This window comes from Euprymna scolopes, chromosome 1 (genome assembly GCF_053919585.1).
Source record: "Euprymna scolopes isolate OS-2025 chromosome 1, ASM5391958v1, whole genome shotgun sequence".
NCBI lineage: Eukaryota > Metazoa > Mollusca > Cephalopoda > Sepiida > Sepiolidae > Euprymna > Euprymna scolopes.
The window spans coordinates 175,912,796-175,935,767 of record NC_136482.1 but is presented as its reverse complement, the minus strand read 5'-3'; the positions used below and the strand labels follow the sequence as shown (position 1 = coordinate 175,935,767).

General features: G+C 34.2%; 1 protein-coding gene across 1 annotated transcript in view; it reads left to right on the top strand.

Annotated features, from left to right (window-relative positions):
- The first annotated feature begins 703 nt into the window (after positions 1-703).
- Positions 704-22,972, top strand: part of LOC145277677 (uncharacterized) — a 45,356-nt gene continuing 23,087 nt past the window's right edge. Inside the window, exon 1 of the mRNA XM_080129356.1 lies at positions 704-854. The gene's annotated coding sequence lies outside the window, so the exon portion shown is untranslated. The remainder of the gene's footprint in view (positions 855-22,972) is intronic.

Below are 22,972 nucleotides of genomic sequence, written 5' to 3'. Positions count from 1 at the left end.
TAGCGGGGTCATTATGAAGGGAGATGAGTAGAAAGATGTTTGTTAACATTACACTTGAACTTCTGCATATCAATGATATGCCATATCATTGCAGTTGGGAAAGCAGAATCCCGGAAGGGAGTTCCAAAGACCCGCAGTTCTGGGGAAGAAACTATTGGAGTAAAAGGCTTTCTTGCACCTAGGGATCTCTACTGTAAAGGGATGAGACTTAGTAGCTTGTCGGGGGTAGTTACGTCGGGGAGGTACAAGTGTTTGCACATTTGAAACAGCAGGTAAATCAGATGAAGTACTAGTCAAAACTAATCTTTGCTTGCTAGAATTAAAACAGCTCGAATCGCTAGAATTCTGGGACAAATTTTTCCTTTTTTATTGTCATATTTTTCTTTAAAATCATACATACATATGTATGTACTGTAGACTGTAGTACAGTCTACAGTACATACAGTACTGTCTGTTAAAAACGTACGTACGTTTTAACAGAAATGAATTCGGATTAATTAATATGCGTATTTTACGACCGTCGTGCAACGCCGGGCGGCCTGCTAAAGCTGAATAAAGTTTTTCTCTTTTATAATGCATTTTTAAAAAGTTTTCTAATAAGGTCTAATTTATTAACTACCTCGGTGATGATATAGTGGCTTACAGCGTATATGACGTAATTTTTAGTATACAGGCCGCTTTACGGTAGTTGTGATATTTTGCCAGAGTAAAAAAAGTCAGAAACGAGGCTCTCTGCATCACTTCCGGTTTAGTCGCAGAAGGCAGCCACAAGTCGCCATATTTTTTCATTCTCATCTTAAGTTTTTAGTGAATCACAGCATTTTTAGTGGATCACAGTTATTCATAAGAATTCGGTGAGTGGATTTATTTCTATTTCCGATCAATTTATTTAGCATTCTTCTTAGTAAAGATGTGATTTAAATCTTAAAGGTGAAAATAGCGAAAACTAAATTACGAATTGAATTTGTAAATTAAAAAAATACGCTATTATTTTTAAAAAAATACCTTAAGAAGTATATTATTGCAAAAATGCTCGTCCTATCGGTAAACCTTGCGGAGTATGCGTTGTTTTACGGGCAGTCTTCTTTCACTTACATCTGGCAAAGTCGAAAGTAAGTTCGGCAAATCTAGAAGGGTCACATCAGTATATTACACCTTCAAATCACAATAATACGAATTATTAAAGTTTTATTATGATATTACTATTTATTAAAGTTTAAAAAGTTTTATAGCTTAAAAGAAATAAAATATGTAACATTTATTTTATTTAAAGTTTTACGCTTTCTTTTATTACGCACAGCAAAGTTTCACGATTTTAATATTTTAAATGAGGTACTTGTGCATAATTTGAACTAGACGTAACTGTCGTAACTCAGCGTCCGATCGGCTTTGCTCGGAACATGACGTCATGCGCTCGGGTTTGATCACGGCCACAGCCGTGATTTGATTGTAATGTGACGTAAGATGTCGATCAGCCAATCAAATCACTGCAAAGTAACAGACGAACTTTTCGAAACTAAAATTAGATGAAAATAAACATCATTAGCACACACCTGTAACAGCCATTGTCTGAAAATTGTGTAAACAAAAAAATGAATTGCATAATTTGAACCAGACGTAATCCAACGTCCGATCGGCGTTGCTCGGAGCACGAGCACGACGTTAACAACCGAGCTTCGCCGATTATGAAAGCGTGACAAACGGCAAACGCTAGTCGCTGCTCAAAAAAAAAAAAAAAAAAAAAAAAAATGAAGTAAACATAATAATTTTAATAAACAAAACAAAACAAAAAAAAAAAAAAGACCCCAAGAAACGGTAAATATCCAGATACGCTACAACAGAACACCGACCGGCGACCACTCTAATTTTTTTTTTTTTTTTTTTTGTAGGTAATTGAGGTCGCTGACAACGAATCTGATAGTCAAATTTGGGGCAAATTTACCGTTTGCATAATATTAACCCCTACCCACGAACTACTCTAGGCACCGCCAAAAATGGCCGAAAAATGAAGTTGTTGTTGTTTTTTAAAACGAAATTACATTTATTAAAAACCATGATTTCTGAGTAACTTTTTTTTTCCAGAAAGATAAAACCCTGAATTTTGTCATATAGAAAGCTGAATAATGTAAAACTTTTTCTACTATTTTTAATTAAATTTTAAATGTTAAAATTTCCCAAAAAGTTAACAATTGACATTTTTTGTCTTGCACAAAAAGCATATATAAATATTTTTAAAAAAAGGTTTTTGAAAGAATTAAGTTGTTTATTTGTAGTCTAACTAAGATTTAAGGTGATTTTCTATGAATATATGCAAAAATATTATAAGTGCCTGGATTTCAAATAATTCCACTTATTCATATAGGCAACCAATTACTTCGCATCAATCTAGAGTCCAGATCGACAATATTTACGTTTGTGTTTAATAAAAAGCAAACTATGGAAGACCAAACAGGCCAAAACAAACTTATTTTTCAGTGACGAAAATTTCAATGTATTATTAACGCTGAGGCTGGCCAGTACAAAAGATGGGTGACCATTTGTATGAGTTTGGTTTTTAATGTGTAAAAAATGGGGGGGGGGGGGTAAAGCAGAATAAAAATTAAAATTGACCCAGTCTAGAAAGATTTCTCCTTCATTGAACGAGGAAGAACTGTAGGGTTTTTTGACTACATAAGCAACCCCGAGGCTGGCCAGTACCAGGGGTGACCATTTTGATGAGTTTGGTTTTTATGTGTGTGGGGGGGTCAGGCTCCCCCAAATGGGGGGGGGGAATTCAAAGCAGAATAAAAATTAAACTAAACTACATAAGCAACCCTGAGGCTAGCCAGTACCAGATGAGTGACCATTTTGATGAGTTTGCTTTTTAATGTGTACGCGTGTGGGGGGCTCAGGCTCCCCAAAATGGGGGGGGGGGGGCTTCTTTCTGACAGGTTTTTCAAGAGATTCACGCATACTTCCCAATTTTAAGTGTGATATTCAGTCATAACACACCCGAAAACCAATTTAAATCAACTTTAGAAAAACAAGTGCTCCGTTGGACAACATCGGCAATTTGACAAGAATTTATTCTAAGCTTCCTTTTGTGTAATTTTGACACTGCAAGTGTACGGGCCATACTAAAATAATAACTTTATTTAGAATGCCATTCTTAACATGGGGGGGGTGTTCAACTATTCTGCACTTTCACCTAAGGTTTAACCATTTTTTTACGGTGCGTATTTTTCGCAGTATAAAATAAAGTACTGTTTCTAGTTTAAAATTAATTTTTCACTATAAAGTTTCGTTTATTGCAGACGGACGAACAAATGTCCACTATAGTTTCGGTAAAATAAAAATAAACACGTGTAATAATAAAAATAAATTTTTGTTTACAATCCATAATTTTGTCTCGCAATGAAAAGAGAAACATCTCGTTTCTATGTGAATGTTGACCAACATAAATTGTACTGGATTCACGCTTGCACCGGTTTTGGCAGTCATGGAGATTCAACAAAATTATTTCAGCGCGTATGGTCCACCGTAGTCGAAAGGCGGCAAACGTTATCAAATGGGATCGAAAAACTGATGATATTTTTTAACACAAAGGGCACAATATTTATCGATTTTGTTTTTTTTGTATCGATTCTTCAAAGAATTCCCTGTTTAATAATGGTCATGCATTATTCGGCTCGCTAAAAAAAAATTATTAATTTATTTATCAAAGATTTTAAAATGGCTTTTTTCGTATAAATATTTAAAAAAAAATTTTTTTTTTTTTTTTTTGCTTAGCTTAAATTAATTATTTGGTATTATTATACAAACACCGTGACAGCGAATTAGTAAAATCTTTTACGTAGTATTCTGTTACGTTTCGGTGTGCTGGGTTAGGGTTAGGGTTAGGGTACATTTTTTTCTACTAATTCGCTGTCACGGTATTTGTATAAATTTACCAATTATTTTACTTAACATATTCACCGAATTTCACACTCCAAAAGTCAAAAGTGGAATAATTAAACACAATCAAAGTTCTGATATTCAGACGTCAAAATAAGGTATGTAAACAAGTGTTTTTTTTTTTAATCTATAATCCTGTCCCTTACAACAACGGAATATGTTTTGTTTAGTTTCAGATGATTATTTTAAGCATATTTGTTCCCACTTCAAAACAAGGGGGGTTTTGTAAGCAAAAAAATATATATATATAAATATCGTTTATGAAAAATAAGTACACTGTTATAAAGTTCATTCTTCTCTTAATAATCGCTGAAAATTTCGTATTGATTGGATAATTACCTGATTTTTGGTAGATTTTTAAAAAGACGGTCCGTCAAAAAGTACTTACCTGCCCCCCGCCCCACTTTTGGCGGTGCCTAAACTACTCCCCACCATTTTGCAGCTTCCGTTTACGCTACGCGCGTGCGCCAAACTGCCTTCTCACATGGCGTACAAGTCTTCCGCGGAAAATTTGAAATTAGATGAAAAAGAAATAAAGCAAGAAGGGAAAAGCACACCAAGTTGGGGGGGGGGGGTAATTTATTTATTTATTTATTTTCCAGAACATAGAATTTTTTAATTTTCAAAAATGCATTATAGCACTTTTTGGGTGGAAAATTTAAAATTAGCTGAAAAAGAAATAAAACAAGAAAAGGAAAGCACTCCAAGTTGAGGTAATTTAATTGTTTTTTTTTTCCTGGAACATAGAATTTTCAAATTTTCAAAAAGTAACGCACCGACATTTACCAATTTAACATTGGGGGCGCGTAAACAGTCGAAAAATGTTAAATGGTTTTCTAATTGGTAAATGTTGGTGCGTTACTTACGGAAAAACGGTTAACTAAACTGCAGAAGTACTTATTAAGCCACATAAGTTTTATAATTGAATCCCCCTCCTGCAAAAAAAAAAAGAACGCAAAACAATGTTTGGTGCTTATGTTTTTGTAAAGCGCATTAAAAACTATGTGAGAGAACCCCCCCACCCCCACCCCCCAAAAAAGGTCCCCCAATTTGTTGTACTTTTCTTTAATTTTAAGTCATTAAAAAATGTCAGTCCGTAATATTTTGATTGATACGCCATGTGAGAAGGCAGTTTGCTAGGTGAAGCAAGCCGTCGTTTATGCTGCAGCGTGCGCGTAGTGTAAACAGAAGCTGCAAAATGGTGGAAAGTAGTTCGTGGGTTCAAGGGTTAAAACCGTGCAAACGGTAAATTTACTCCAAGTTTGACTATCAGATTCGTTGTCAGCGACCTCAATTACCTATAAACTAGACACCGCCAAAAATGGCCGAAAAATCAAGTTGTTGTTTTTTAAAACGAAATTGCATTTATTAAAATCCATTATTTCTGAGTAACTTTTTTTTCCAGAAAGATAAAACCCTGAATTTTATCATATAGAAAACAGAATGATGTAAAACTTTTTCTACTATTTTTAATTAAATTTTAAATGTTAAATTTTCCCAAAAAGTTAACAATTGACAATTTTGTCTTGCATAAAAAACGTACATAAATATTTAAAAAAAAAAAAAAAGAAAAAGGGTTTTGAAATAATTAATTTATTTATTTGTTGTCTAACTAAGATTTATGATGATTTTCTATGAGAATATGCAAAAATATTATAAGTACCTGGATTTCAAATAATTCCACTTACTCATATAGGCAACCAGTTACTTCGCGTAGATCTAGACAATGTTTACGTTTGTATTTGATAAAAAGCAAACTATGGAAGACCAAACAGGCCAAAAAAAAACTTATTTTTCAGTGACGAAAATTTCAATGTATTATTAACGCTGAGGCTGGCCAGTACCAGATGGGTAACCATTTGTATGAGTTTGGTTTTTAATGTGTATGTGTGTGGGGGCCAGGCTCCACAAAATGGGGGGGGGGGCAATTTAAAGCAGAATAAAAAAAAAAAAATTATTTCAGCGCGTTTGGTCCACCGTAGTCGAAAGGCGGCAAACGTTTTCAAACGGGATCAAAAAAATGATGCTATTTTTAACACAAAGGGCACAATATTTATTTATTTTTTTGTATCAATTCTTCAAAGCATGCTCTGTTTAATAATAGTCATGCATTATTCGGTTCGCTAAAAAAAATTGTCAATTTATTTATCAAAGATTTTAAAATGACTTTTTTCGTATAAATATTAAAAAAAAAATTTTTTTTTGTTTTGCTTAACTTAAATGAATTATTTTAACATATTCACCGAATTTCACACTTCAAAACTCAAAAGCGGAATAATTAAACACAATCGAGGTTCTGATATTCAGACGTCAAAATAAGGTATGCAAACAATTTTTTTTTTTTTAAATCTATAATCCTGTCCCTTACAACAACACAATATGTTTTGTTCAGTTTCAGATGATTATTTTAAGCATATTTGGAACCCCCTCAAAACAAGTAAGCAAAAAAAATATATATATAAATATCGTTTATGAAAAATAAGTATACTGTTATAAAGTTCATTCTTCTCTTAATAATCGCTGAAAATTTCGTATTGATCGGATAATTACCTGATTTTTGGTAGATTTTTAAAAAGACGGTCCGTCAAAAAGTACTTAGCTCCTCCCCCCAGTTTTGGCGGTGCCTACTATAAACCTATAAAAAAAAAAAAAAAAAACAAATTAGAGAGTGGTCGGTGTTCTGTTATAGCGTATCTGGATATTTACGTTTTTTTTTTTTTGGTCGAACGAAAAAGTTCGAAACAAAACAAGCACTTTTTAAAAAAAAAATTTTTTTAATTCTCCTTATTCTTTTGACTCTCAATGTTTCGTCTGCTAAAATTTTAATCACGTGATTACGGTGTAGCATTAATAAAACAAACCATTAATTCAAGTGCAGCTTGTTATGGATTTAACTGAATACGATATTAAAAATCACTTTATTGGTACTTATGCACTTATGTTACCGGACTGGCTGGTGTATTATTATTATTATTTACTTTTACCTAACAATTTAATAAACAAAAAGATATCGTAAAACTTGACCGTTTGAATACATTGATTTAAATTTAAAGTGTTGTGTAATTATTAATAACAAAAACAAATCATTTGCACCTGTGCTTTAATTCTTCAATTTTGAATAATTTCACAATTTGAACTAATTTGCGTGTACTTTAAATAAAAAAAAAAGTACAGTAAAACTCCTTTAATTTGAACTTCCTCTCATTTGGACTTCTTCTAAACCTGGACTTTCTCTAAACTTGAACTGTCTCGTCATTGAAATTGTATTAGTATATTTCATGTGGAGTTGCAGTAAAACTGTTTACATGGATTAGATGTTGCGCAGAAATGTTAATATTGATACTATGTAATTAATGTAGATTAGCTATTGATAATTAATTTACACTAACTGTAAATTTTTTTTTTTCAGATTGCTATATTTAAAATAGTGTAAAACAACCCATCATAATGGCTTGCAACTCTAAAAGAAAACAAGTGACACTGACTTTACTCGAAAAATGTCAAATTATAGAAAAATTAGATGCTGGAGTTGAAAATAGCGTTATATTGAGAGATTATAAGATTGGAAGAAGTACACTGTTTTACATCAAAAAGAAAAAGGAGGAAATATTGAAATATTTCTCTTCAAATAAAAGACATATTAAAAGAAGGACTCTTCGCAGACCAAAGCAAGTTGAATTCGATCGAATATTGCATGAGTGGTTTGTAGCAAAACGGAATGAAGGTGTAGCAATATCTGGGCCCATGTTAATTGCTAAAGCAAAATCTCTTAAGGAAGAGTTGAATATCGCAGAAGATATGAAATTCAGTGAAGGCTGGCTTAGAAGCTTTAAGAGTAGACATGGTATAAGAAAATTAACAATGTCAGGCAAACAACGGTCTGCTGATACACACGCAGCATCAAATTATTGTGACAAATTCAAGACGATAATTGCCAATTATGATTTAACACCAGAGGATGTTTACAATGCTGATGAAAGTGGAATAAATTGGAAGTTCTTACCCACAAAAACATTAGCCGGATCCGAAGAGCAGAAAATAAAAGGATTCAAATTAAATAAAGAAAGACTAACAGTGATGGTATGCGCTAATGCTTCTGGAACTCCTAAACATAATGGTGATGAAAATAGTGACAGCTCCCATTCTCTTGACCCTAATGTAAATAACAAAGAACACTCTGATGAAGCAATATCATGGGATGATGCAGAAAAGTCTATGGAGACGGTTATAAAATTTCTAGAAAAAAGTCCTTACTTTAGTGACAACTATGTTTTGCAAGCAATGTCACTCCAAAGAGATATAATCATAAAGAAGCTACAGAACCAAGAAATTGTAGATTTTCATGACCGCTTACGGAATACAATGGCAGTGCCCGAGAGCTCAATCGATGAAAATAGAAACTGCAATGAGACTCATTCAATGAATAAATAAAAAAGACTGTATATTACATACATGTATCATTTCTGTAGATGATAACTTAGGTAATAAATACCTAACAAGTAAGAGTAGATTCATTTTCAATGTTTTTGTTCCTGGTAATAATATTTAACAATTCTTTCTTGCAATATATCGTAAACTCAATATATACTTGAAGTATCATATAGCAATGAATTTCATTTACTATTTCTTAATTCTTAGAAAATTAAAGTTAACTGCAGCACATTTTTTTTATCACAAAACTTGAACAGCATCCTCTAATTTGAATGAAGCGGATGTTCAAATTATAGGAGTTATACTGTATTTTAATCAGATTATTATCGATTAGACACTAAGCTGAAGCGGGAAAAGGGATCGGAAAGGTGATGGAAAGTGGGGTGGGGGGCTAAGCAAAGAATTAGTAATTCAGAATTCAGTACTTATACACTGATGTTACCGGGCTGGCGGGTGTATTGTAATTACTCTGTACTTTCACCTAACAATTTAATAAACAAAAAGGGTAAAATCCCTTCAGAGCGTATTGTGGTTATATGAGAAAATAAAGCTGTGTACGCATTATAAATGTTTCTTTTCTGTGTCTTATGTTATGCATTAGTACATTAGGGGTCATTTCGAGTTAAGTGTATTTACTGCACCCATCTGAGTAATCATGCACTTATTGATCCGTGCTGAAATAATGTTATTATTTAAAAAGCCATTCTTAACATGGGGAAGGTGTTTTGTACCTATTCTATACTTTAACCTTACAATTGAATAAAAAAAAACATAAAACTTTTAATTAAACTTGGAAATCCGATTTTAAAAAATAGCGCGGATCAGTAAGTGCACTACCACCAAACAAACAAACTTTCTGTTAATATTTTGCAAAAAAACAAAAAAAAATGAAATACTAAAATGAAATAAACATATTTTCATTTTTCAAGGTAGTTTTTTTTTTTTTTGTTATTTTTGATTATTTACATTTGTATTTTTTCGTTTTTTTTTTTTTTTTTTTTCATTAGTCTGCGTCTGTTACGATGCTCGGCTGATACTGATAATTGCCGGTCTAGTCCGATCCATGCTTGACGGGAATTCACGAGAATTCGGGTCAAATTATGCAAGAGTACCAAAATGTACATGTCTCGTGTAAATAACTAACGATGAATATGTAATTTGGCCAACGTTCAGAAGATGTTCTAAAGACCAGGCGATCAAAAAGTCAGATCGAGCGTACTGGAAAATGAAATGAGACCAAATTGACAACTCAGAAATTCTAAAATAAAAAAACTTAATGGTTAATGTTTTTAAAATAAATAATTTAAGCACGTTATTTTGGTTGATGTACACGAATTGGCTCCGATGTTGTACGCAGTTCATTCGAGGGAGCATTTATTAATCCGAAAAGGAAAGAAGTTTGGCGTGTGTGGCCTTTTTTTTTTTTTGCTTGAACTTTGCGCTTTTCGGATTATTTTGTTATGTTTTATTTATTATTTATTTTTTTTCTGGAGAGGGATATTTTCTTTTGTGTTTTTTTTTCTTTTTGGATGGACATTTTTTGTTTGCCCGTTTTTTTTTGGGGGGGGGGCAGAGATTATAGTTATAGGTAATTATTAACAAGAAAATTGGTGCCAGTCCAGATTAGCATTTGTAGTGATAAACAAAAATGAGTACCTTTTATTTTCTTGAATTAAAAAAAACAAACTTACTCGACGAGAACACGACTGTTTTTGCTTTAATAATTTATTTTTATTCAAACGTTTCTTTTAGAATTTCCGAGTTGTCAATTTGGTCTCATTTCGTTTTCCGGTACACTCGATCTGACTTTTTGATCACCTGTCTGGTCTCCAGAACGTTAGCCATATTACATATTCATCGTTAGTTATTTACACGAGACATACACATTTTAATCATGATTTCCTCTAGTTCAGATGGGTACAATAAATAAACTTTTAACTCGAAATGACCCCTAATGTACTAATGTATAACATAAGAAACAGAAAAGAAACATTTATAATGTGTACACAGCTTTATTTTCTCATATAACCACAATACGCTCTGAAGGGATATTACCACAAAAAGATATTTTTAACTCAAATTTAACTAGAAAATATGGGTTTAAAAAAAAAAAATAATGCGGTAACATGCCCCACTTTATTTTACATATTTCTTTTCCAAATGACCGTTTGAATACATTGATTTAAATTTAAAATGTGTAATTATTTCTATAAAATTATGAGCAACGTAGGTAGAAAAGAAACTTTACTTCTCGCCTCAGGAAACAGTTTTTTTGGCTTTTTTTTTTTCACAATATGAGACCGCCTGTTCTGTCGTCATCAAATAGCTTTCCAAACTGGAGATAGTCATTTTTTTTTTTTTGTTTTGTTTACACAGATTTCAGACAAGATCTGTTATAGGTGTGTGCTGCTGCTTAATGAATTTAATTTCCTTCCAATTTTTGTTTCAAAAAGTTTGTCTGCTACTTTGCAGTGCATGATGTCTTACTTCACATTACAATCAAACCCGAGCGCATGATGTCATGTTCCGAGCAAAGTCGATCAGACGCTGAGTTACATCTGGTTCAAATTATGCACAAGTACCTTACTTTATTTCAAAATTCAAAAAAATTGATTAGATCTCAAAAAAATCCAAAATGCAAGAAGTCGACAACAAATCGCTGATATATATTAACGCCACGGGCAATTACGTTAAATGGAATCTGTCAACAAAAAAAACATCTATATTCTACTATCGTCAAATTTCAATATCGTTTTTTTTTTTCTTAAATATATTTTTTTAGATTTCGGTGTGTTAAAAACTAATGTTAACTGTTTCCGTCGCAAATTTCTTCATGATATGAAGAAATTACTTTCTCAAAAAATGGGTGATCACTTTTCTATGTAAATTTAATTTAAAATGAGCACCCATTTTCTGGCCACCTGGTGAGGGGGGGGGCATTTTTTTGTTTATTTATTGGCTAAAAGTTTTTTTGTTTATTTTTTTTTTTTCTGCTTTCATATTTCAATAAAGACACAGAGAAATTAAAAAATAAAAAATACACATACATATAATTCCTTTCTATATATGCAACAGCGTGCATTTTTTGGCACAAACAAGTAGTTTTCTAGGTATTAAACCATGTAATTCTATGTTATCAGTGGTGACCATTTCTGTACATGCAAGCGCACATTTTTTTTTTTTTTTTTGTGACACGCTAGGTGTGTCAGAATTTTGGGAGAATTTTTGACACCCCTAACACAAAACTGCAAATAAGATATAAAAGCTCATAATTTCTCTTTTTAAAGTGGGTTGTTTATTTTCTTTATGGAATATACTTCCAAAATAAACTATTAAAGTTGTTTCAAAAATAGAAATCTTATTTTTTATTTTTTAAAAAACAGTGTTTACAAAGTGCCTGCGCATGTTCATGCAGCCATTTTGTTTATGTAATGAAATCAATTGAATTTTACAAGTTAAACTTTTTTCAATTTTTCCAATTTAAAAATCTATCAAAATTTTTCTGTTGATTCAATTTTTACGATATTTTCAGGTTCTATGTGAAATTTTATGCTCTTTCCAATAAACCGAATATAATATTCTAGACAAGGATTTTTTTTTTTTAATACCCCCCCCACTTTGAAATGTCTATTAAAATGAACATAATTAATTTTCTCACCTCAAATTTATATATCACAAATTGAAGATAAAAGATCAATAAATAAAATAAGCTTATTTAAAACAACAAAAAAAGAACAATTATTTGCAAATTTACCTGTAAAGTCCAAAGTTTAAAACCTTTTTTTAAAAAACACACTGAATTTTTTTTTTTTTTTTAAGTGAAACAGTATAATCTCGTTATATTGCACAGAAAGTTTCGTTTAATTACGACAATTATTTCTATTTTATTCAAATTTTTTTTTTTTTTAGATATTAAACCTTGAACAAATAAAATGTCATCTTGTGATAAATGCAAATTAATCATAATAGAAATAACTAGTAGATCAAGCCAGGCTTAAACATTGAGTAAAATCTCATTACCTATCGAAAAAAAACATATACAACTTGCACAGAAGTGCAATTTTGATAGTTCACATAAAATTTATTTTAACAGCCAACACATTGAATCTACATAATGATTCAAAGCTTAATTTTTCTTTTAATAGTAAATCAATAAAACTCTGATTTATATAATGAAACATTGAATGGAAACATAATTTAATGATAGATCAAAAGCTTCATTCACTAAAGTCGTTAATGTAATAAATATGAATACATCTGGGCCTTGAATTCAAGCATGGCATAGACAGTGTTAATTAAATATGACCTAACAGCACCAACTAAGGATAACCATTTGGGAATTCTAGGCACTGTATGTGCTCTCCGCTTATTTCAGCATTTGTTTCCAGTCATCCCGTAAATACACTTCACTTTAACAATGTTGACTCAGGAGAGATGTGGTTGGAGATTGTGCACCTCCTGCCACAAAAATTTTTCATGTGCAGGCACCCCTTCGTGGATATTCAAAGTCTGTCAAAGACTGAAGGAATCTGTTATTAAATCTTCAATATATACTGCATGCTGAATATGTGAATAGAGCTGGGTAGTGAGATGATAGCCTAACGAATCCTCATAAGGATAGAACGTAGAAAAATCTATGTAACAATGTATTTTTATATACTAGTATTGAACTGAATTTTAGTTACAGGCTAATAACAAGAATATGATTGTCTGGTGTAAGCCATAAATACAGCTGAATATAGCAGCCTGAGAGAGACGTTGAAAGATACACTGGAAGCCTAAAGCTAAAACATATTTCCAGCTATAACCTTGAGCAACTGTTCATTAAAGCGACTTAACTAGATTATATTACTCAATTTAGTAACTAAGATCACTCAGCTACTTTCAAATAAATATGTCCCTTTTTTGGGGATGCATTAGTTTTTAACTTGGATTTTTTTTTTTTCTTGTAAAAGATAACTTGAAACTCTATATTAAGCTCACCTTTGGGCATTAAGTTAAAAAACACCAGCATTGAAAATAGTTTATAGAAACCTACAAATAATAAATTATGGCATAAGAATTTCATATTTACAGGGTGGAACGATAAAATTGTTGCCCTAGAAAAGATGACATGATTCTATTTTCGTTTGATGAAAATCAGTTTTCTTTTTTGCTGCAGACCATCTACTAGTTGGCCAGTTGTGTACAAATCCCATAATAATAATATCTGAATTGCTTTTTATCTAAACTCTGCATAGATAAGTCTCTGTAAAACCCATGTTGCATACTTTTTAGTTGTCACCTTTGTTATATAGAATACTATTCTTCCTATTACACACATCTAATGCTCATGTTTATTTGAATATATACTGAATTACCTCCCCCTTTATTTTGTTCACAAATGAATAGCTATTTATACATATTGAAATGGTTATTTTGCATTTTATTACAAGAGGTATATGAAAAGTTATAAGCATCATGCATGGCCAAACCTTTTTTGTTTCTATTCTTGCCAAATTTTCAGATTTTAACATGCTTTTTATATTTTTTGATGATTTTTGAATAAGTAAAGATCAAGCATTCGGTTAAAAATGGAGAAAACAAAATTTGTACAGGCATAAAGTATCTGCGTTTGAAAAGACGTTACTTCTTCAGGAATTCATGATGACGTGTTGAGGACATTAGCATAAAGTGCCTCTTTATATGTGACAGTCACATGTTGGATTAGAGAATTCAAGCATGGCATAGACAGTGTAAAATATGACTTAACAGCACAAACTAAGGATAACCTTGACATTGTTCTGCAGATGATCATGCAAGATCATCGAATATCATGTTAGATTGACCCTTTGGATATCCAGTGAATGAACAGACAAATTTTAACTAGAAAACAGGGTTTCTCAAAGTTTTCTGGAAAGTGAGTCCCTGGTTTTTTGCCACCTGAACAGAAAACACACCAGATGCACCATGTTCAAGAGCAATCTTAAACTGTTTGATGCTGATCATTTTTTGCTCGATTTATCACTATCAATGGCAGCTGAGTTTATCACTACCAACCAGTAACCAAAGAGCAATCAAAGCTGTGGAAACACGTTATTTCTCATCCCAAGGAAGGCCAAGGGCGTTCTTTCAACTGGCTAGGTCATAGCATCTATTTTCTTGGATTCCTCGAGTTTCATATCAATCAAATAACTTTAGAAGGATCACAGAGTGTCTGGACAGCTGAAGTACCTATGAGAGATAATCAAAGAAAAAAGCCAGAAATGGTTACAAGAGGAATTCTCTTCCATCAAGATAGTGAACCAGCCTACACCTCAGTGGCTGCCATAGTAACAATTCACAATTGCTGATTCAAACTTATTCCCCATCCATTTTATTCACCAGACCTAGCCCCCTCTAACTTTCAGTAAAATTAAAGAAGCTTTGACTGGTCACCATTTTGTCAGTGGATGATTTCATAGATGCAGTTGAGGAGTCTCTTAAGTCCTAAACAAGAGTTCTTCTACATTGGTACAAAAGCTCTTCTGCACCATTCTGGAGGTGGAAATGAAATTATCAAAAATCCCTTATCCATTTTAGTTTTTCTCATGCTTAAAACCAGGGTTGCGGAGTCGGATGGTGAAAGTCCAACTCCTTTGATATCTTAGACTCCGACTCAGACTCCTTGACCCCATGTGGAAATCTATTCTGCAGATCCATATACCAGCCTCTCACATCTATTCAGCATTTTATAATTACTTTTGATGTACATCATTTTTTATGTCTAACATTCACTTATATGATAAATATACTCACATATACACTCAACCAGCTTTATTTATTTATTTTACTCACGTTAACTCCTAACAAGGCATATCACCACTTGGACGAAGAAGGCTGCTTTTTGGGACCATGTCTAGGAAAGATTAGCAAGATGTCGGTTTATGTTACATTTAAGCTTCTGCATATCAGTACGACCAGGAAAGCAGGTAGTAGGAAGGGAATTCCAAAGTCTAGCTGTTCAAGAGAAGAGACTATTAGAATAGAAAGCTTTTTGGCATCTAGGGACCTCAACAGTGAAGGGGTGAGATCTTATTGCTAAATGGGTTTGTCAAGGATATGTATGGGGTACAAGTGCAACGAGTTCATCAGAACATTCCATTAAAACATGCACAGAGATGCAACATTGTGACGATGGGACAAGAACTGGAGTTTGGTTGATAAAGTGGGACCGATTAGATTGACAAATCTTTTTTGGAACCTATCCAAGATGGAGAGGCTAGTGGTAGATGCACCAGCCCAGATGTGGCAACAATACTCCATGCATGAACGAATGGTGGCCTTGTAGAGGTATGGGATATTCTCAGGTGTGAGTAGTCTTCTAGCTTGATAGAGGGAGCCCACCATCTTTGCAGCAGTCTTTGCAGTGTCCTCTTTGTATTTGATCCAGTTCATATTGCCCCACAAAGTAAAATATGGTAAAATAGTCCCAAAAAAGGAGATTGAAGGTAGAATTCTCATGTAGGGTGTTATTTTTCATCGATATAAGCGGTTCGAGAGGCATCTTGTAATTGTTAAAGGAGAGCAGCTTAGTTTTACTAGCATTAAATGTTACCATCCATTTGCGTCCCCATTCAACTATGGTCTGGAGGTTATTTTCTAATTATTCTGTCATTGTCTAAGATTTATGTACATCTGTTCTTCCCTAATGCATGCAATGGAACATTGTATCATCAGCAAATATATCCATCTCGGACACAATATTATCAGGGAGGTCGTTTTTAAATATCAGGAATAATAATGGCCCAAGGGTCAACCTCTGAGACACTCCCGCATTAATGTTATGCTGCTTGGATGTATGTCCATCAATGACAACCTGTATGCTTCTATTGTCTAAAATGGGTCTAATAATATTTAGTATACGTCCAGTTATAACATACGATTTCATTTTCGTTAGCAGCCCTTTGTGCCAGACTTTGTTAAAGGCCTTAGATATATCAAGGTCTACAGCTGTGGCTTCACCTGCTTTATTCAGTACATGGTAAATGCATTCACAGATGAATGTTAAAATATATGCAATAGAACGACATTGCCTAAATTCATACTGTTTGTCAGAGAGAAGATTTGCTTTTGCAGAGTGGTAAACAAGTGCTTGATTAATTAAGATCTCAAAGATTTTAGTGAAGAGGGGGAAGAGATAAATGGGGCGATAATTGAGAAGGTCTGTTCTTTCATCAGAATTCTTGTATATTGGTACCAAAGAGGCCATCTTCCAGCTATTAGGGAAGCAAGATTCAGCAAGGCATTTATTGTAGAGTTTGGAAAGTATGGGGGGCTAGCTCAGTTACTAATTTCTTAATTAGTAATGCAGAGATGTCTAAGTTTTTTATGTTATCGCGGACATGAGAAGGGGTGATTTTAACATCATTTAATGTGACTTTAGTCAGCATAGGGAAATTTGGGAGGGAGTTGTTTGTTGGCACTAAGGTGGAGTTAGAGGCAATTGGTAGGACAGCAGTTCCGCCTTCTCCGTTACCATGCATGCAACCTTCTGGTTGTTGCTCAGTGGAGGAATTACTGATTGTCCTTTATTCACTACACTAGTATAGATTTTTCCAAAATGACGAGTTCCTATCTTTGGCAATTCTATGCATTCCCTGATTGATTGATTCCCAGCATGCTTTATTGGCTATTTCTCTCTTACAATGATTTCTAGCATCTATGAATTTTTGCCAATTTGTATTTAACTTATGACGTACAAACTGGCGGAATGCATGCTGTCTGTGTGCCATAGCAGCTGCACAATCTGTAGTGAACCATGGGGTGAGTGGGGCTTGCTATAATACTTCTGCGTGGGAACATGTGCTTCAATGCCCACTTTGCACCATTCAGTTTTCTCATTGGCACACTGTTTAGCAGCAAGAGAGAAGATATCGGCCCATGGGGCATCTCGGATGTGTTGTTTAATGGTTTTCCAGTAAGCCCTGTTGCAGTACCTTGTGGTTTTGAGCAACAATTCCTCACTTTGAGGTTGGGATTTAAATGTGATGTCAACTGATACTACTAGGTGGTCTGTGTTTCCAAGTGGACTGTGGGCATTAGTCACACAATCCTCAGGTACTGTGGTGAGGAATAGGTCTAAAAATGAAGCTTGCTGAGGTTTACGATATGGTAGGCCAGTTGGAAACATTACTGTCTATGTGAGTGAATGGGCTATAGAGAAACTATGTGGAGCATCCAGCTGCATCTGTGTAACCTGAGAAACCAAGCCAATTTTTATGGCGGACATTAAAGTCACCAAATGCATGTATTTGGGTGTTACTATCCAAGGAGAGTGCTGCATCTATGCTATCAGAGACATGATCGATTAGGGTACAATCCTTACTTGACAAAAAACGGCAGAGAAAATATAAGTAACTAACGCAGTAATGAAATGTTAGTCAAAAGCGCATAAAAGCCTGATCATTTGATTCAAGATTTTTCTGTCTAGTTTAAGGGAGGGTGCTACGAATATAGCCGTGTATACATCTATCCAAGTCCTTATGACAAAGAGGGAAGTATCCTGTCATGTTAAAGTAGTTGGAGGGGATTGAAGAGTGTAAGTTTATTTCACTTAATTCTAAGATTTCCGGGGAGTTTACTAAAAGGTAAGACTCTACATCATCTATATTACCTCTAAGCCCACAGATATTTGTGAAAGCGAACCTCAAGGGCGGAGGCGAATTGGTTTTGTTTGGGTGGTTGTCTGGTTTTATCGTGATATTTGTTTGGGTTGTCATTTAATTACGTTTTTGTTTAATGTTAGGTTAGGGGAAGAGTGCTGAGCAAAGTGGACCTGTTTTGACATCAAGTATACACACACAATGGTCTATTAGCCGAGTCCAGTCTAGAATGTGTGGTCTCATAAAAACCCACCAGATATAGCAGCAGGGTCTCTTTCCATGTGCAACATGGCACTACAGATTCCCTGATATTATACATCTGATGATAGAGCAGCCAGTATAAGTGTTACCAAAGAGTTATGGCTCCCGTACTGTCAGTCGGAAACAGCAGCAAGACAACTGTCAATCAGTTACCCTCAACCTCTCAGACAAGACCGGCCCAAACAAGTCTAGTGAGCACAAGTGCCATGCAAGAAAATTTTCTCAGTTTCTGTAAGAAAGAGAGAAATTTAAAATAGGGAATAGGGGAACGGCGTTCAATGTCCTAGTCAGGAAACTGGTCTAAGCACAGGGTGACTCTGGTGAGTCCCTGGTATTGTACCTCTGGCCTGGCTAACAGGCAAAGAAATGTAAAAGCTGGTGATAGGAAGAGCCTATCTACTCCTTAAGCAAGTTACATTTGCAAGCCAGGAATTTGTTTCTCACCAGCTCTAGGAAGGTTGTCAACCATGACTGAGGAGGCCTCCCTCTTCCAGTGTTGTTATCAGAGTTTTCTTTCTCCTAGATGGATGATCTGACAAGATCTACGAGTCCATCACACCGAGAGGGTTAACAATGCGCCTGGTTTCTACGCCAGATATTTCTGCACCCCCGCATGGATGAAGATATTGAGTATCTTACTTCAAAGTTTTTCTCTATTCTTCATAAATAAGTGCAAGATTGGAAATAGACTCCCCTCTAACATTTAAAAGAAATTTTATCTTTCAAATACTGTGAGAAAACCAATCTGCTCTAGCAACTAATTTGTTTTAAGATAAATGAATAGGATGTTAATAATTATTTGAATATGTAAGAGAATATAAAGCAAAGAAAACCAAAGAAATGGTGGGATCAGATCTACATAAAGAGGTTCCACACAACACAAATATATAGATGCACTTAACTTGGTGTTCTTCGAGCGACCCATGTTGGTCTAGTTAAAAGACTAGTATCTCCACGTGGAATGAATTGGGGTGCAAAGATTAGCGCTTATTTGAGAGCAGTAAGAGAGGGGGAGGGAGGAAGGATCTGCCTTAAGAGCCAAATGTGTACTTTGATTTTAATACTTCCTTTTATTTAATTTAAACGGTATAATTTTCGATTTCTGTATTAATAATTTATACATACAAACTTATTTACCAAAGGTGATGAATGCTAGAAAAGAGATGTGTATTTCCACTTTTTCTATTGTGTATAAACATATATTGCTAACTATTACTAATATATTACGAACAAATGGCATGCGAGAAAAATATGGGAAAATAGTTTCAAGTGGGTAGATAGCACAGAATATAGAAATGGAATGAACTAATACAATAAAATAAATTAATTTTTTAGTAATATCTATTTTAAAGGCAGATTAAGGAATGGTTAAAATTTTAAATAGTTTTAAAGCTTTTTTTTTAAATGCAAATCCATCTTACAAAATTTCATTATCAAATTTTATTGTATAACATGGGGAGTAGACTCACCAGTTAAAATGAATTCAGATAAGAATTAGAGTTTGGAAATGTGGTTTAAAATACAATTTAAATAAATTTAAAAACACGAACTAAGTTTATAGATTAAGTTAAAATAAAAAAGGGATAAAAAATTACAATTAAATTTTATTATGCTTTCAGTTATAAAGAGACTACAATGTTTTGGGATAGGGAAACATCTTTAGGCTATGGCATTTTGAAGCCAAATGCTTCTCTTCAGAAGAGGGGAGTAAAGACATATACAGAGAAGAAATTTTTTAAAAGATAATACTGCCTTAATGGAAAGAAGATCAAAGGAAAAACATGAAGCTGTACTGAGAATAAAGCTGATTCTAGGACTGCCAGCAATCACTGTGAAAGAGTAATAAAGAATGTGAGAGGGTTGTATGCTCAGTCCGTTAAGTCCAAAGTAGCTAAGCAGCGGCTTGGTTACCACCAGTTTTGGCAAATAGCAAACAGGATCCTGAACAAAAGCATGTGCTCTATCCCAACCATCATCAATGGACCTGAGGTAATCTCATCAGCATCAGACAAAGCCAAACTCTTTGCCAAGAATTTTGAAACTAATTATATCCGATGCGACTAAGGTCGTCAACCCCTCGTATTTCCTCTTTTATCAGAAAATACACTATGCGACATACAAATATCTGTGTCTGATGTTGCCAAGCTAATCAAAAATCTTAATTCCAGTAAAGCAACTGACACTGATGGCATTCCAATTATAGTGCTGAAAAAGCTTCAACCAGAACTAGCTCCTATACTTACAAAGCTGTTTAAGCATTGTCTTAAAGCGAATTGCTTCCCAACAACCTGGAAAACCTCACCAGTATTCCCTGTATTAAAGAATTCAGGTGATCGGTCATCTTTCTCTCAGTACAGACCAATAAGTCTCCTGTGCATCATAAGTAAGTTAATGGAATCCGTGTTAAATGGAGAAGTAGTTAACCGTCTCAGCAAAAATAACCTTCTTAGTAATATGCAATATGGTTCCGTTCTGCTAGATCTACAGCAGATGTGGTAAAGATTATATCTCATAGAATTAACGCATCTCTCAATGGAGGCTTCCTTTCTAGGGCGATTGCTCTTGACGACCTTTGATAGAATATGACATAAAGGCCTACTTCACAAGATCTCCAGCTACGGTATAGCTGGAAATGTTTTCTCAAGTATTAAACCATTTCTCTCTGATTGGTTCATAAGAGTAGTGAAACTCACAGTATTAATGCCGGAGTCTCTCAGGGGCCCATCTTGGGCCTAACTCTCTTCCTGATGTACATCAATGATCTTCCAAATTACATCCTAAGATCATTCGAAGACATTTATGCTGATGACATTACCATCTATGTCAAAACATCAAAGACCGTAAATGACCAAGTGATCTCTGATTCTTTCTCCTCTGATCTGGAGCATGTGGTGCAATGGGGAAAGAAGTAGCTGGTTAATTTTAATGCATCTAAAACCAAGCTTCTATCTTTATATCATCAACGCTCTGATCTCCTATCTGGCATCAATTGAAATGAATGGCTCTCGTCTTGGGGAGGGTCCATGTTTTGACAAGATTCTGGGCTGGATAAATGGTGGGATCCTTCTAGCGCTCCAGTAGATATCTCACTGCTGATGCAATTCTCTACTTCAGTAAGAGTAAGGTACATCCAAAGATGGAGTACTATTGCCACATCTGGGCAGGAGCTCCTGGAAAACTCTTACCATACTTCAACAAAGTTGAAAATAGACTTCGTAACCTGGTGGGGGTGCCCTTTTCTCTTCCCTGCAACCTCTTTCCCACAGAAGAGACGTTACGAGCCTGTCTCTACTCTATCACTATTTTCATGGCAGGTGCCTGTCTGAGCTCCAATCTTTGGTCCCCCCTCGCCAAACTTTCATGAAAAACACTTATTTAGTTGAAACCACTATCAATAATTTCCCCCACTCTTTATCTGTGCCTAAACCTAAACGTAGATTCCATAAACAAAGCTTCTTTCTTAGAACTGCATGCCTGTGGAACTCTTCCATTCACCTGCTTACCAACTGACTACAATTTGATCATATTCAAGTCCAACATAAACAAATTCTTGATGAGTCATCCCCTTAAGTAATCAAATTTACCAAATTTTCACTACTAACAATTACTACGATATTGTCCCATATTGATTTATGCCCGTTATTTTTTGGGTGGAGGAGATAAGATTGTAATTCCGGATCAATCCCGGACTAATCCAATTGCCAAATTCCATTTGATTCAGTACCTTGATAACTTTCATATTACAATCTGATTGTTATCCAATATAATCCACAGTGATCCCACTCAAAGACAGTACTTTCATTGATCTTGTGTGACGTCACAACCAAAACGAAAACAGCTGTTCAGACAGTATTGGCAGTGATCCGACAGACCGAAATATCTTGATGAAGTGGAAGCATTACAGTACAAAATATGAGATATCTCCAAAAATAAAAGCAAAACCATACAAAAACTGGTAAATTGTGCAAACCACTGCTTAGTTATTACTTATTCACCAAACCTGTTTTCCTGCTCTTATTTACTTATACTGCTTCCCTGTTTTTGGAAATCATAATTTATCATTCTATGACTTAGTGTATTGTTTAAATATAAGGCCTATACTGGCCACATGTATATTGTTACTGATGCATGTTACTAAAATAACTGGCACAAATGTTATTTCCAAATGTCTCCAAGACGCCTTCCTGTCTGTTTTGCATGATAAACATTAAAAATACTTATACTCTTAAATCCTGCCCAAACCCCAGTATATCTATATTGTAGATTAATGCTGTATTCTTGTAAGTTATACCATCTCTCCTGTTTCAACTCAACAAAAAGCCACTTGCTCTTTTCCCCAAGCTGATATAAAATCACATAATTTGCATGCGCCTTGGGAGGAGGGTTTAGCTTCCGTCCTAAACTTTAGGAGGCTAACCTTTTCAAAATCGATAAATACTAAACATCTACAGATTTCTATTGTTAAGAGATGCATTAGCTTAACCTATATTTATACTCTATAGAATATCTATAAAATAGATAACTAATAGCCACAGTTTGTGCCCAGATTATAAGTGATCTATATTAACTTGCAACTATATCTTTCTTTCATTAGATGGGATAAAGTACTGGTGATTATTTATACTTGAAAACTAACCCCTAAAACACATATCAAAACGTACTGTAAGCCTTATACTATAATTTTCCAAATAGTCACTAATCCACAAACCATATTTGATCTTTTC